At 34.2% G+C, this 14,553-nt stretch overlaps 1 long non-coding RNA gene across 1 annotated transcript; it reads left to right on the forward strand.

The window, feature by feature from the left end:
- The first annotated feature begins 671 nt into the window (after positions 1 to 671).
- On the forward strand, positions 672 to 1,688 carry LOC120185533. The gene is made up of 3 exons (XR_005522134.1): positions 672 to 917; positions 1,350 to 1,426; positions 1,531 to 1,688. It is a non-coding gene; the product is annotated as an uncharacterized LOC120185533 (long non-coding RNA).
- Positions 1,689 to 14,553: the final 12,865 nt, after the last annotated feature.

A 14,553-nucleotide genomic window follows, 5' to 3' on the forward strand; every position in this document is an offset into this window, starting at 1 on the left:
GGAATACACAAAACTGTACCCGTTTGCCATCCCTAATTTTATCATAGGCCTTTTTGTACAACTTTTTGATCTCAAACTGTGGGAAATGCAAGAATTCTATTCTTTCTGTTCAAGTATCTCTCTCATGTGTTTGTAGAGATATTTTATCTGTTTAACTTTGATATTCTTTTAGTAGCTCAAAATTGGTATTTGTATTTTATCTTTCATGTAAGATTCTGGAAGAAATGAAGAGATACGATGTGAAGCCAAATAGACAAACCTATGTTTGTCTTATTAATGCATGTGCGGCAGCTGGGCGATTGATCAAGTGTATGCTACAATACCTTTGTTTTAACTTCTGTTTTTAAGGTCAATTACTCTGCTTGGATTCTGTGGTCCATGGAATGATTGTTTCTTGGGTTATGCTGCACTATGGTTATAATTGTATGTTTTTGCTGACTGACTGAGGAAGTTTATTCGATTTTGATAATAATTAAGCTAATCTGCATGTAAATGCTTTAGGCTAGCAATAGTGCGTGATATGACTGCTTCTGGTGGTGAATTGAACAAGTTCTGCTATGCTGGACTTATAATTGCACATATGAACATAATACCTCGATCACAAGTTGTAGCAGCCAAGGTAATTTTTTTTTTTAAAAATTATATTTTGAATAGTGTTTCATTCATTATTTATTTATTTTTGTAGTTTTCTAATATTTCTCTCGCCTCTCTAGATTATTGAGTTAGTTGAGCAGTCGAAAGGATGATCATCTGTTGAAGAAAGTGGAAATACTGGAAATACAATGCTTGGCATTTCTAAGGAAGAGTTGTACAACTTACCTACTGCAGACTTTGTTCACAGGCGTTTTCTCATATTCAGGCCGCTTACTGTGTTCCATGTCGCATTTCACACTTGTGCAGATCTTAAGAATGTAGAGGTAATGTTTCACTCTTCAGAAAGTCCACTTTGGACCATCCTCTTCCCCTCTCGATTCTCGAATTACATGTACAAATGCTCGTAGGAATATGAAGTATTGTGTTATTGTTCTTGCCATTCATAGTGTTGGTATGAATGTATTTGTGCATTACAAGATGATGTTATTTTTGCAAATTCCGTTTACTGGGTTTCTCCTGTAAAATCTAGCTACATAAAGTTTTTAATTGACCTAGTACACAGTTTTCAAGTTTTCTTACTTGGCTGGTATCTGTAGTTCCCCCCATCAACTAGTTTTCAATTCCTTTTTTAATCTTTTCATAAATCACAAAGCACTCCGATTTCACCAGTTTTGCTTTTCCAAAGCAAGTTTTGTGTACCACATAACTGTTTTTCTGTTAATATTTATTCATATATTTATCCATGGTCATGGTAGGCTACCGAGACTTTACTCGAGATGCTAAAAAGCGATGGTAAAAATCCAGACGTCTTTATTACCATGCAAATTTTGAGGTATACATTTGTCTTTGATTTGATAATTTTACTGGAAATAGTCTCTTGGGTTCTTGATAATTTTCCCTTTTTTATTATTTGTTTCTATTTTGCCTCCTTATTAGATGATATCTGAATGCTGGAAACATCGACCGAGCTGTTCAAATTTTCGAGGACTACCTTAGTGAAGGAAAACCTCCCGCTATGGAACTTTATGCAGTAAGTTTAATCATTACTTGCTAAGATAATTTTTTTGTTGATCTTTTAGTTTTCTCCGCGATGTCTGAATCTGAATGGATGGTCCATTTCTTTCTTTTTCTACCAGGGAAAAGCTCGACATTAACTAATGTCGAACATATCATTTATTTGTATAGTATATTTGAAGTCCACTTTATATATGGCAGTAGAGATAATGTGGAACCACTTGTCTCTATTTATTTTGTACTTTGTACAGCTAGCTTGCTCGTTATTACTATGTTCTATTGTCACTAGTGGCCTTATCCTATGTGAAGACACTAAATTTTTATCCCGGTTCTATTATTTTTTTATTATAATAATTATAATTATAATTATTTTATTATTATTATTAAATAATTTTATTTATTTTACAGGTTCAAATATTAAATCCCAAGGCCCAATTACAAGACTCAAATATATAACCCTAATATCAATTAGGGTTTACATCCCAACCGCCTCCTCCTCAACTATTCAGTTACTGTCGACACCTCCAACGCCAAGTGACCCAACCAGCAGCTGCTGACTCCTTGCTGCCACGGCACCACCATCGTCGAAGTCTCCAGAACCGCTACGAAACCACACACGTCGCTGCTCTAGGGGTGAGTCACCATAATAGTTTGGTGACTCACCAAAGCTTTCCCCTTTGGACTGGTCCGAGCCGAACACTGTGGTGGCTATAAAAGCCACCACCAAACCCTGCAAACAGAGAGCAACCGAGAGATACCGAGCAAAATAGAAAAAAAAAAAGCCAAACACAGAGAGAGGAACCCAAGAGCAAGCAAACAACCAACAGAGCATAACGAAACAACCACCAACAACAAAAATAAAAGAGAAGAGAAGAGAGGAACTTACTCTGTCGCCAGAAAGCTCCAAACGTCGCCAGAGAACCAAAACGCCGAAGGTGAAAATCGTAGATTTACGATATATTATGAGGTTTTAGGTTAAAATAACCTTAGATCGGGCCTTAGGACGTTTAGAGCTCTGTTTTGGGGTATTTTGGGGTTTTGGGGTATTTTGGTGTTTTTCGGCCACCGTCAACGGAAGGCCGGCGGTGGTCGACGGTGCCGGAGCACGGCTTCCGGCCGACGGCTTCCACCGTCGTTTTGATGAGGGGTCTGGATGTAATTTCAAAATAGTTAAACTACACGCACAGTCACCTGAAGTTTATAAACTTCCATTTTAGCCACTGAAATCAATTTATGAACATATTAATATTATATTCGAATTTTATTTTATCGTATTTTAGTCCATACCAGTATACATATATTTTAGATTAAATACTAGATTTAGTCCCTCATGTTTTGATAAATTTCAGTTTAAATTCTCAATAATTAATAAGGCTAAATTACATTATTAGCACTTATATTTTTTATTTTTTTGTTAAAGCTTTTAATTTTAATTAAGTTTTATTTTAATCACATATTAGTAATTAGGGGCTAATTACACTATTAGTAATTATAATTTTATAATAATTTGAATTATGTTCATTAAATTTTGATATTTTACATTTTATTCCTGTTGTTTTAATTTTTATTTGTTTTAGTCACTTTTAAATTGCAATTTTAATTTTTTATTACACTATATGTTCCAATACTTTAAATTATAGTTACTTATATACCTTTCCTTAAATCACGTATTAATTTTAAAATAGTTGTAGTTGAAAAAGTGTTTTTGTTTTATTATAAGACTTTTGATGTCGATTAAATGGAAAAGTATACTTACCCTCAATCGTGTAAACCAGATCTCTGCTTTTGCATTGAATTATTTTAGCTATATATATTTAGGGCCAATACCATAATTAGTCCTTAATGTTTTTTTATTTTATAATAGTTCGATAATTTTTATTTTTTATTTTATATACTTTACAATTTAATTTTATAATTTTAATTTCTTTTAATCATTATTTATTTGCAATATTATTTTATTATTACTTTTATATTTCAATTATTGCTTCAATTATTATTTTATTATTATCTTAGTCATATAATTATAAATATATATAATAAATAATATTTATTTATTTTGTTTTTCTATGAAATAAAAATCTTATTTATGAACTATATATGTTTAAATTTTATTCTATTATTATTTTAAGAAAATATTTTAGTTATTTATTTATTTTTTAATGTTGAAGGAAAGAGCTGTCTTAAAGCAACTAGAAGCCCTTTTCTAAATATTTTTAAATAAATAAATATCTTACTATATTAAAATAAATTTTTTAAATGTTTTAGTTATTTATTTATTTTTTTAATATCAAAGAAAAGAGTTGTCTTAAGTTACCTAGAAGCCCTTTTCTGATATTTCCAAGTAAATAAATATCTTATTTATAAATATATATATACATACATATATCTTAATATATTTTCTTAAAATTATATTAATAAACTTAAAATAATAGGATTATAAATTAAATATATTTTGAATTTTTAATTTCTAATAATAGAGACAATTTTTAATTAAAAAGTACCAATTTTGGGCGTTGTAGGGGTGCTAATCCTTCCCTAAACGTAACCGACCACAGATCCCTTTTTATTATTAAAAAGAACGAATTTTTGGTTAAAACGCATATCAGTTTATCTTTTAATCGATGTTTTCTTAAAAACTCTTTTAAAGGATGATTTTTAGGTATTCAACCTACCTGATCCAAAAGGCTGATGGCGACTCCCAAATTATTTTAAAAACCATTTATTCACATCACTTTTCCCGCCAAATAAAAAAATTCGTGCCCGGACGAAAACCGGTTACGACAGCTTGGCGACTCCGCTTGGGAACTTTTCAAGCTTTTAAAATCAATTATAAATTGTCTCTATTAATTATAAATTAAAATATTTATATATTTAATTTATAATTCTTTCTTTTCAAATTTTTTATATATACTTATTATTTTTATAGTATTTATATTAATATTTCATTTTACTTGCAAGTATTTTATTTCATTATTTATTTTTCTGTCAGAGGTTTGAACATTTCTTCTCACACACAACACTTGCATTGCATAACATAAAGCTCTATAATTGAGTTTGTCCCTTTTAAGTGGGAGTGAAAGCGACGTCTTCGTGAGAATTTATTCTCTGTGTCAGACCTAGCAAGTAACTTTCGGGGTTCATATGCTCTATGTCTTCATGAGAATTTATTCTCCGTGTCAGGCATAGAGAAGTGTATCCCCTCGAATTGAACTCGATCCACTTTAGTCTGTGATGGACTAGGATTGAGGGTTGGCAGCCCAAGGGGGCATCAACAAGGACAATTCGAGTACCTTTACTCCTAGAACTAAAAACCTGCATATAATAAACCCTAGAAACTCTCCCGATCTGAAACCATGCCGAAATTTTGTCAGTAGGTATACACAAAGGACAAATAAGTTCTAGCTTTTATTTCCTTTTCTTTTTCCTGAATAAATGTATACAAACTAGAAATCATGCGGTTAAGCTAATTTTTCCAAACAAAGCATGGAACTAGAAAGCATGAGGTTAGGATTTATACCTTGATAAATAGATTTTTTCCATTAATTGGTACTAACTATTCTATTTTTTCTTATTTCTTTTGCTTGCATTGCATGATCATGGTATAACCAAAAGGTGTTGACTTGAAAGACTGTTCATCAAATTGGAAAGAAATCGTAAATGGACAAAAAGTTTTATGATCAAACAAAATATGATGCGGCCAAGGAAAGACATCCTGAAGAAACTACGAGGATCGAGGGAAGTTCTGTACATAGAGAACCGATTATATTAATACCAAAAGTATTACACAAAGATCCTACCAGATTGATACCAAAAGCAGTTTACAGTAAGAATATCAGTCGGGACATTCAGAGTAGTGGATGTTTTTATGAAGCTCAAGCATGTTATTTGAAGGACTTGAACGACCAAAACAAGAAATTGAGCACAGAAATGGAAGCCATGCATAAAGATTTCCAGAAGATTAGTCAAGCCTTTCAAAATGCTGGCATAGGAAACACCCCAGAAGAATGGATCACAGGGGTCACCAAGCTGAAAAAGAACTGCAACATATATGAAGATCTTGTTCAAGAACTTCTTGGACATAAAGGTTCTCTTACAAGGGAAAATGAGCAACTCCGAGAAGTGACACAGAAGATGAAAGAGAATGTCATGGAAGAAGTTGCAGTCCAGACAAGCAATATGTCCCTTAAGCTGATAGACTAATTTGGCTTTGGAGAAGTTAGGAATGAAATATATCCATATATGTAAAGTTTTGTTTGATGTACCGAAACTTTTGCGTTCAATGAAATCTGTTTTAAGATGATCACTCTTGAGTAACACCTTTTCATACATGCATTGGTATTTTGCATTTGTACATTTTTACGTTTGTATTTACATTTACATTTTTAAATTTACATCATGCATTAAAACATATTTAATTAAATAATAATGTTTATTTATTTTCAATATCAAAGAAAATGGCAGTCTTAATATAACTGGATGTCCTATTCTGGTATTTTAAATAATTTACATTTACATTTTTACATTTGCATATTTACATTTGGCATCTTTGCATTTGTATTTTTATGTTTTCTTTTGTATTGCACAATTTGTATTCTTATTATTACATTCACATATTTACATTTGCATTTGGCATCTTTGCATTTTTTATGTCATAATACGTTAAAACATTCATTCATTAAAATAAGGATTTCAACCGAAGTGATCTTGGTTCTCCCTTGTAGAAGAACGCTTAGCACAACACAAGAAAAATGTCTAAAGAAACTAAGGATAGGCTAGCCAAATTTGAGATAGAGTAGAAAGAAATACAAGAGGAATTAAGGAGCAAGTTGGCACAAATTGAAGCTAATATCACAAATTCTCATATCAATCTACTGAACAATATGAAAGAAATGATTGAGAAGTACCAGACAGCTGGAAAGAGTCTTATTGAAAACCCTACAAATTCTTTGGGTATTACACCTGTTCATATTCCTGAGTTCACCTCTGTACCCCAGGAAATTCAATCACCGATTTACTTCGCTGTTAAGAACTCACCATATCAAGCTGGAGCATCATTCCCCACTGATTGTCCTACTACTTCTGAGTTGAAACCTGATGAATTTTGTATTAGTAATGATGTCCTTGACCTAAACAAATCAGTTGAGAAGGAAAAATTCACTCAACGACTGGAAAATATAGAAGAGGTGATAAAATCTATAGAGACAGTTGAGTCCTTTTATGGGTTTGATGCCAAAGAACTAAGTTTGGTCCCTGGCCTGGTTATTCCATCAAAGTTCAAGGTTCTAGATTTTGAGAAGTATAATGGGACCACATGCCCTTCATATCATATCACTATGTATTGTCGTCATATGACTGGCTATGTAGATAATGAAAAATTATTGATCCACTGTTTCCAAGACAGTTTATCTGGGTCTGCATCCAGATGGTATAATCAGCTAAAACGTACTCAAATACGTTCTTGGATGGATTTAGCTCAAGCTTTTTTGGGTCAATACAAGCACATGACTGATATGGCCCCTGATCGAACAATGTTGCAAAGCATGAATATGAAGTGCAATGAAAGCTTTCGACAATATTCACAACAATGGAAAGACGTTGCTTCTCAAGTACATCCACCATTGACTGAAAAAGAGTTCACTACTTTGTTCATCAGCACATTAAAATTTCCTTATGTTAATCACATGATAGGGGTTGTCCCTAATAATTTCTCTGACATCATCATAAGTGGAGAAATCATCGAAATGGCTATCAAGAGTGGCAAGATAAGAGGCTCTGACAATACTAAAGTCAAGAAAGAAGCTGGGGTTAATACAGTGAGGTCTTATTCAGTTAAACATGGTGCCAAACCTTATAGAGTGATCAAGAAGAAAAAGAATGTGCAGGGATTTCAATTTCCTCCCTTCCACTGTTCGAGTGAAAAGTTGCATCCAAAAATGCTCTCAGCCAGATCAATTACTCCACAACTTAATCAATGACAGTGGCCTCCAAATGAGAATTGGACCTATAAGGAAGTTCCTTGGATAAATCAGACCGGAATTCCAAATTGTTCAGCTAAGGTTCCTGGTAACCTTAAGGGAAATTTCCAAGACCCTTTAGAGCAAGCAATTCAAAAATGCAAGATAAAAAAAGGGGTTAAGGTTCAATGTTCAGAAACTGTTGTTGCAACAGAAACTAATGTAACCAAATCCTACGAAGAATATCGGGCACAAGAAAATGGGAAAAGAAATCAAAAGGCTCCCATGGATGTAATTTAAGATTGGCCTATAGGTCTACAAAAGAATGAGGCAGATATAACCCAGAAGACACCTCATATACATGTATCAGATTTTCCGAAAACTAGTAAGGCAAAGGACAACTTAAGAAATCTGGTTAATATTACCCCAGTTATAGCTGAAATGAGCATTCAGAACCCCCTCGATAACATGAAAGCATTCATTCGTTCAGAACGATCAAAGAAAGTGATAGCCTCGCGAGCAAGAAAAACTCTGAAGGTGTTTCAAGAATCTATCTCAGACTTGTACCCTCATTTGGTTAAAGGTCAATACATTACACCAAGATTGGTGAAGGTGTCACCAAAGCCTTATGCCCATTGCTATGATCAAAATAGCTTCTGTAATTTTCACTTGGGAGTATCTGGACATTCAACAGGGAATTGTTGGTCACTGTTAAAGGAAATAGAGACGCTCGTTAACAAGGGAGTCTTGACACAAGAAATGATCAAGAAATGGGGGGCAAATAAGGATAAAAATCCTGGGCCAAGTACACACCCAACAATAGAGGAGTAATGATGCATAAACAAATGGAAGTGTTATCTACCACTGTAGTACTTTCTATTTTCAACATCTTGTTTGAATATTTTTTTGTTCCTTTCTCCGCCTTTTGTGCAATAAATAAATATGTGTTTCTTTTATGGTTATGAGCAAGGGGTCAAATTTTAATCTTGAGATTATTGAGTATCAAGTAGATTAAATATTCTTTTAATTTTTCAAGAGTTATAGATCTATTGGCAAGTGGTAAAATTATATCTTCAATATCCCATCCAATGCCAATTACTCAAACCAAATCCTGACACTACAAAGATTCTGAAGAAATGTCTCCACCTGTTTTTGAGACACCTACTCCAGATGTTTACCTTTTCGGGTATAATTGATTGATGATACTACATTCCACCATATACATGACTTCAAAAGTCACACATTTGTCTTTCCGAACACAAAACCATCATAAACTAAAAGACCTCAAAAGAACCAAACTTTCAATTATCCGTGAATCTTACTACAAGAAGAGACGAGATGAGGCATCAGGGACCAACTCATTGAACATAATTTCGAGTGATTGGAGCATACTCAGAGAAAAAAAATGATTGATTGAAATAAATATGTAATGAATTAATTACATTTTTCATGTAAGTAAAGTTAATCTTGAATATTCATTTCCCTGGAGATACCTCTTTTTACAAAGATTTCTATGTATGAGATGACTAAACTTCGAGCACAGATCAAGCACGCCAGCTCAGTGTCATATCACCCAAAGATGAATGGGGCATTTGCAAGAGCAAATAATTACCTTAAGAGGATCATTACAAAGATCACTAAAGCTTACAAGGATTAGCGCGAGAAGCTACCTTTTGCCTTCTATGCATATCGAAATATTGTTCGAACATCATTGGGGCAACACCTTATTGTTCAGTCTTACCATTTTGAGATACCATCACTTTGTATCTTAAAGGAGCTAAAATTAGAGGAAGCTGAATGGATCTAAGCTCAGCAGATACATTAGAAACGGATGATGAAAGATAACATCCGAGAGAGTTCCAAGAGGATGATCTAGTGTTGAAAAAGATTTTGCCTATACATAAAGATTTTTGGGGGGAAATAGATGCCTAATTGGGAAGGGTCATACGTTGTAAAGAAGGTATTTTTTTTCCGGATAAACGTTAATCTTGGCAAAAATGGATGAGAAAGTTCTGAGAAACCAAATAAACTTAGATTCTGTCAAGAAATATTATACTTGAAGAAGAAAAAAGGACAAAAAAGAAAAAGAGGTATTCAAAGCAATTGAAGTCATATACTCATCCAGCAAAGAAAGAAAAAAGAAAAATCCAGCAAAGAAAGAAAAAAAGAAAAAAAAAAGAAAAAAAGAAAGAAAAAAAAGAAGGAAAAAGAAAAAGGGGAGAAATTGAATCAAGATGGGTGACTTATTGAGCCTCAAGTTACAAGGTTGATCATATTTAACAAGAAGAGCAAGAAATGATAAAGATATGAAAAAATGGAAATGAATCCAAAATTTGGCATTTTAGAGGGATCCAGGTGATGGAAAAATTCCCAACAAGGCAGATCCAAGTCAAGCAAAGCAAGAAGACATCTAAAGAGAATATCTTCAGAATTCATTCCGCCTTTCAAGATTGATTTTTATTTGCAAAAATTGGTTTTTAAAATCTTTAATGCATGATATAAAAAATGATAAAAGGGGGGTTCAAGATGTAAATTTTTAAATAACATCTTGAAACCAAAGGAGGATTCGTGTTGAAAACCTGAAAAGGTGACTCGAATATTGAATGGTGCAACAACGACATAAGAGACGATTTTAAGCTCTTAAATGAAGCACCGCACATCCCAAAGACGTTCCTGAGATTCTGGAATCGAGAAGCATCTCTACAAGATGAACATAACAACCATTTCTTCAAGTTAGTGGAAGCCGAAGCGACATACTGAACCAACTTGAAAGAACCTACTTTACCAAAATCAACCTACACCTCAAATCAATCAATAATTTTGACACTTGCCATAGGACTATGATTTTTGAATGATTTAAAAGTGTAGTTGATTTATTTGATATTCATTAAACTCATTATTTATGATTTGATTATATTGTGAACCTGAAAGGGGTAATACTTTACAAAATTCTTTCATTCTTCATTAAAGAAATGAGAAAAAACATTTTCAAACAGGACAGTCTCAAATGAGGAAGGTCCTTGAAGCAACTGTTGCTTATTCTACCTCTGTTGTAGAAAAAGAATGAACGAGGCCAGAATAATGAAGCACTTCACATTTTTGAAAGCAAGTGGTCTGAGAAGCCAGAAAGTCTGGAGAATTGAACTTGTGACACTCCCCTATGACATTATTAGCAGCTCATCAAGAAAGATTATCGTTTATCTCATACTGAGGGCAATAAGCATCACCAGACAAATTATTTTCCCCAACCATCAATTCATGTTCTCTAGAAGGTTATATCATAGAGCCATGAACAAGTCATTACCTGCACTCTGGTTATACTGTGATGCTGGCTCAATTCTTGATACATTATTGCTACTTCTTCTATGCCGATCATTTTCTTTGTCAAGATGATATCCATTATGTCCTTCAGAAAGATTTTTGAATTTGAATTTGAGGACTTATGGCACAGAATAAGACATTGGAACCGAATCTACCCTTATAGGCCTTTTATATAGGGTAACATTGGTTACAGGATTCTAAAAGTTGAAGATGACCAGTTTTACTATTAACTAAACTGTTCCATGATTCGAAAAGAGTGGGATATATTGGAGCAGCAGAAGAGACAGCTGTCGTAGCAGTCATTGCAAGAAAATGAACCAACAAAAATCTTCTAGCACATCACAATGATGTTTAGTGCTTCCATTAAGGTTGTTACACGGGATGCTACCGACAACAAGGTCGAATCCGCCAAATCTACTCATCAATTGCTCCAATCGATCATCATTCAGTTCTTGCACATCTGTTTTCAAAAGTATGCCAAGACAGTAAAAGACAACTTCTGCATTATTGATCCCAGAGAAAAGAGACATGACATTGATACCACCATGGAACATGTCTCTGTACAGATCCTCGTGTATGGTTTTTAGGGAAACCTAGAAGCATTTCTACCTCATCAGGTTCAAGTGGAACAACTTTATTCCTTCCAACCCATACCATATTCCATTTTCAGCACTCATCAAGAACATACTTCTGGACACTCGAAGGTGACTCATCGTCATAAGCTTCAAGAGCCTTACAGATCATTTTTGTCAATTTGGCACTTCCTATACATGTTTGTAAACAGTTCAACCTTGTTCGTGGATACCAGGAAGGCCACCATTTTGTCAATGGAAAAGCATCATGTATAGTGCGTGGAGAAAACAAGATAAAAGGAAATATGTTCTCAATTAGCAGATTATAAATATAGCCCCTTTTCAGTGTAGCGGCATGAAAATGCTTCGAATCTACAAATTCTGGCTCTACATCGAATAAGTATTGTGATATTCCAGTCCAAACATTAACTTAAGCAAGTTCCACGTTCTCGTAGTAGAAATAAGGAGGCCCAATAGCATCTTCTAGAAGTGTTCTTTGAGTTATCTGATCTGGTTCAGTAGGAACCCCAGAACCAATCATTGGAATTGAAAGATGAACTGCATAATCGTCTTCATTAAGAAGCTTCTTTTCAAGCTTCCTCTGCTTCTTCCATTTCCAAAAATCATAGCTTGAATATCGTCTTTTCTTGTAATTGGGGTCATTGCATAATGAATTCCTACCTTCTACTGGAAGAAATGCGTCAGCAACTTTAGCCATTTGATCAGCACATATAAAATCTGTCAATTCTGCAATTGATGAATCTGAACCACATCTCTCCATGGTTATTGAAGCCTCAGCCTCTGAGAATCCCATTTTTATCAAGTGTAACAGTTTATTCTCCTCATCAGAATCAGAATTCAGGATTTCCTCGATATCAGAAGAACTATCAATATCTGTGAAATCATCCTGAAAGATCGCTTCATAATCAGATGAGTTATTATCAGAATCAACATGTTGCATGAGTGTGGATTTTTCAAGAGCCTGTACCACTGTATATGTAGTCTTGCTATTGCATCAGATTACTGTTTGCATAAATTGGTTTCTCTCCCACAGAAAAGTATATTTCAGAGATGGCCTTCACTGAAAGATGATAAGCCACTGTGTCAGCTTGGAACGGATTACCAAGCTATTTTTACTGCTCTGTCCGACTAAATCCCTCTAGATACAGAAAATGGTCACCTCATTCAGAAGACACATATATCAGACGTTTCTGTTAGAATGATTGAGTACTTCTTAAGTTTGTGACAACATGAAGAGAATTCTAGTTACTTGATAATACTACTTTTTAGTGACACCATAATGAGAGCATTCAAGATAAATAGATTTGGAGCACAAATAAATCCACATGTACCCATAACAATGCATTGTCAAAATTGGACCTCATAGGGATCATGAGATTCAAGTCAAACAGACATTGAAAATAAACCAGAATTAGAATGTGGGGCATTTTGAAGGCTCAAATTAACAAGAAGCGAATGTTGTGGCATGCTGAAAACCCCTTTCAATCAGAATCAGGAATATTGAAGTATTCTGAATATTTATATCAGCAAAATGCTGGGGCATACTGAAAGCCCCTTTCAATCAGAATCAGGACTGTTGATGCATTTTGAACACTTGTATTAGCCAATGTTGGGGCATGCTGAAGGCCCATATCATCCTGTGTCGAGATCATTGACTTGAACAAATATTTCCAATGATACATAAAGATATGAAGAATGAAAATGGTGAAGCAGTGATAGTCGAGCTGATTATACATAATTGCTTCATTCATTAGGCAGTTATATCAGGGTCTTCTTAACCATGTGTCACATGACAGTGTGTTCTTTGTTAATCTACATCATGGTTGCATGAATAAAGATGGTCCTCAGGCAAACCAGTCGATCCAGGGTTCAATTCCTCAAAATCTTGGCTTTGAATTTTGTATTTTGTGTGTCGGTGATGATTGAAAATATTTCTTTGAGATTCCTGGCAGTTAGTTTCAACCATAATGTTGAGGTTATGAAGTTGTTTTTCACATCAGTTGTTGTTTGCTTGATGACATTGAATAAAGAGGCTCAGATTACATTACCCTTACTCCCATTGTTATTGGTGTTATCATTGCCAGCCAGGGTGAACGGAGTTTTCATCTATTTTGGTTTTATCATGGGCGTTTCATCCCCAGCGACAAGAATTTCATGGATATCGTTCTATACATGGCTCCTATAGCTGATGTGTTTTCATTTCTTATAACACTCATTATGGAAGAAAACATAATCGGTATTACACTTTCCCTTGCCCAAGATGATATCAAGATCAGTTGGTATCTCTTATTCAATTCGACACTAACATATCTTGTGAATTGGACCAATTTTTTGGTCATGCCAGCATTCCGTTTGTATTCCCACTGATTTTTGTTTTCAAGTGGTCTTGTGACATCATACAAAAGCTTTGAACACTGTACAAAGAGCTTCACTGACCAGAAATCTATGCAGAAGTCACAAGAAATGATGAATGTTTGTCAAATACTTTACAAACATCTGAGCAAAAACCACATGAGATGATGAATGTGTTGTCAAATATTTTATGAACCAGTTATTCTGGTACTGAACCAATGTTGCAATCATATGGTATTTCCATTTATGGATCCAAGATGAAGTTTGTCTTCTTCAACCCCAAGGTCAAAAGTGAGACATGATGAATATTTCTTTCCATTGAAGGGAAACAGAAATTTTAACAACAAGAAACTAGTGGAGCCAACTAATGTTGAACGACAGGATGTTGTTAAACATCTCGACATGATATGGTCCAAGTTGTCTTATTCGAGATCTGATTAGATGTGAAGACATGAAAGGAATTAGGATAAATCCTCCTTGTGATGTGTTTCAAGAGTCAAATCAGAACAGACTCTACTCTCCTAATTAACCTCTGCAGTGTTTGACATATCTACATCTATACTCTTCAAAGATGATAGATTCTCTTTTCAAAGATGAAAGCTTTATTGAATTTCTGCACAAGTCCAAGCAGAGAAAGTTGGTTTTATCCAAGACAAAATGGGGCATCAAGGTCATAGTTCTGACTTCGACAAGAGTTCCATAAATGAAACATTTTCTTCTGAGAC

The sequence above is a fragment of the Hibiscus syriacus genome, unplaced genomic scaffold (genome assembly GCF_006381635.1).
Source record: "Hibiscus syriacus cultivar Baekdansim isolate YM2019G1 unplaced genomic scaffold, ASM638163v2 tig00113124_pilon, whole genome shotgun sequence".
In the NCBI taxonomy this organism is placed as follows: domain Eukaryota; kingdom Viridiplantae; phylum Streptophyta; class Magnoliopsida; order Malvales; family Malvaceae; genus Hibiscus; species Hibiscus syriacus.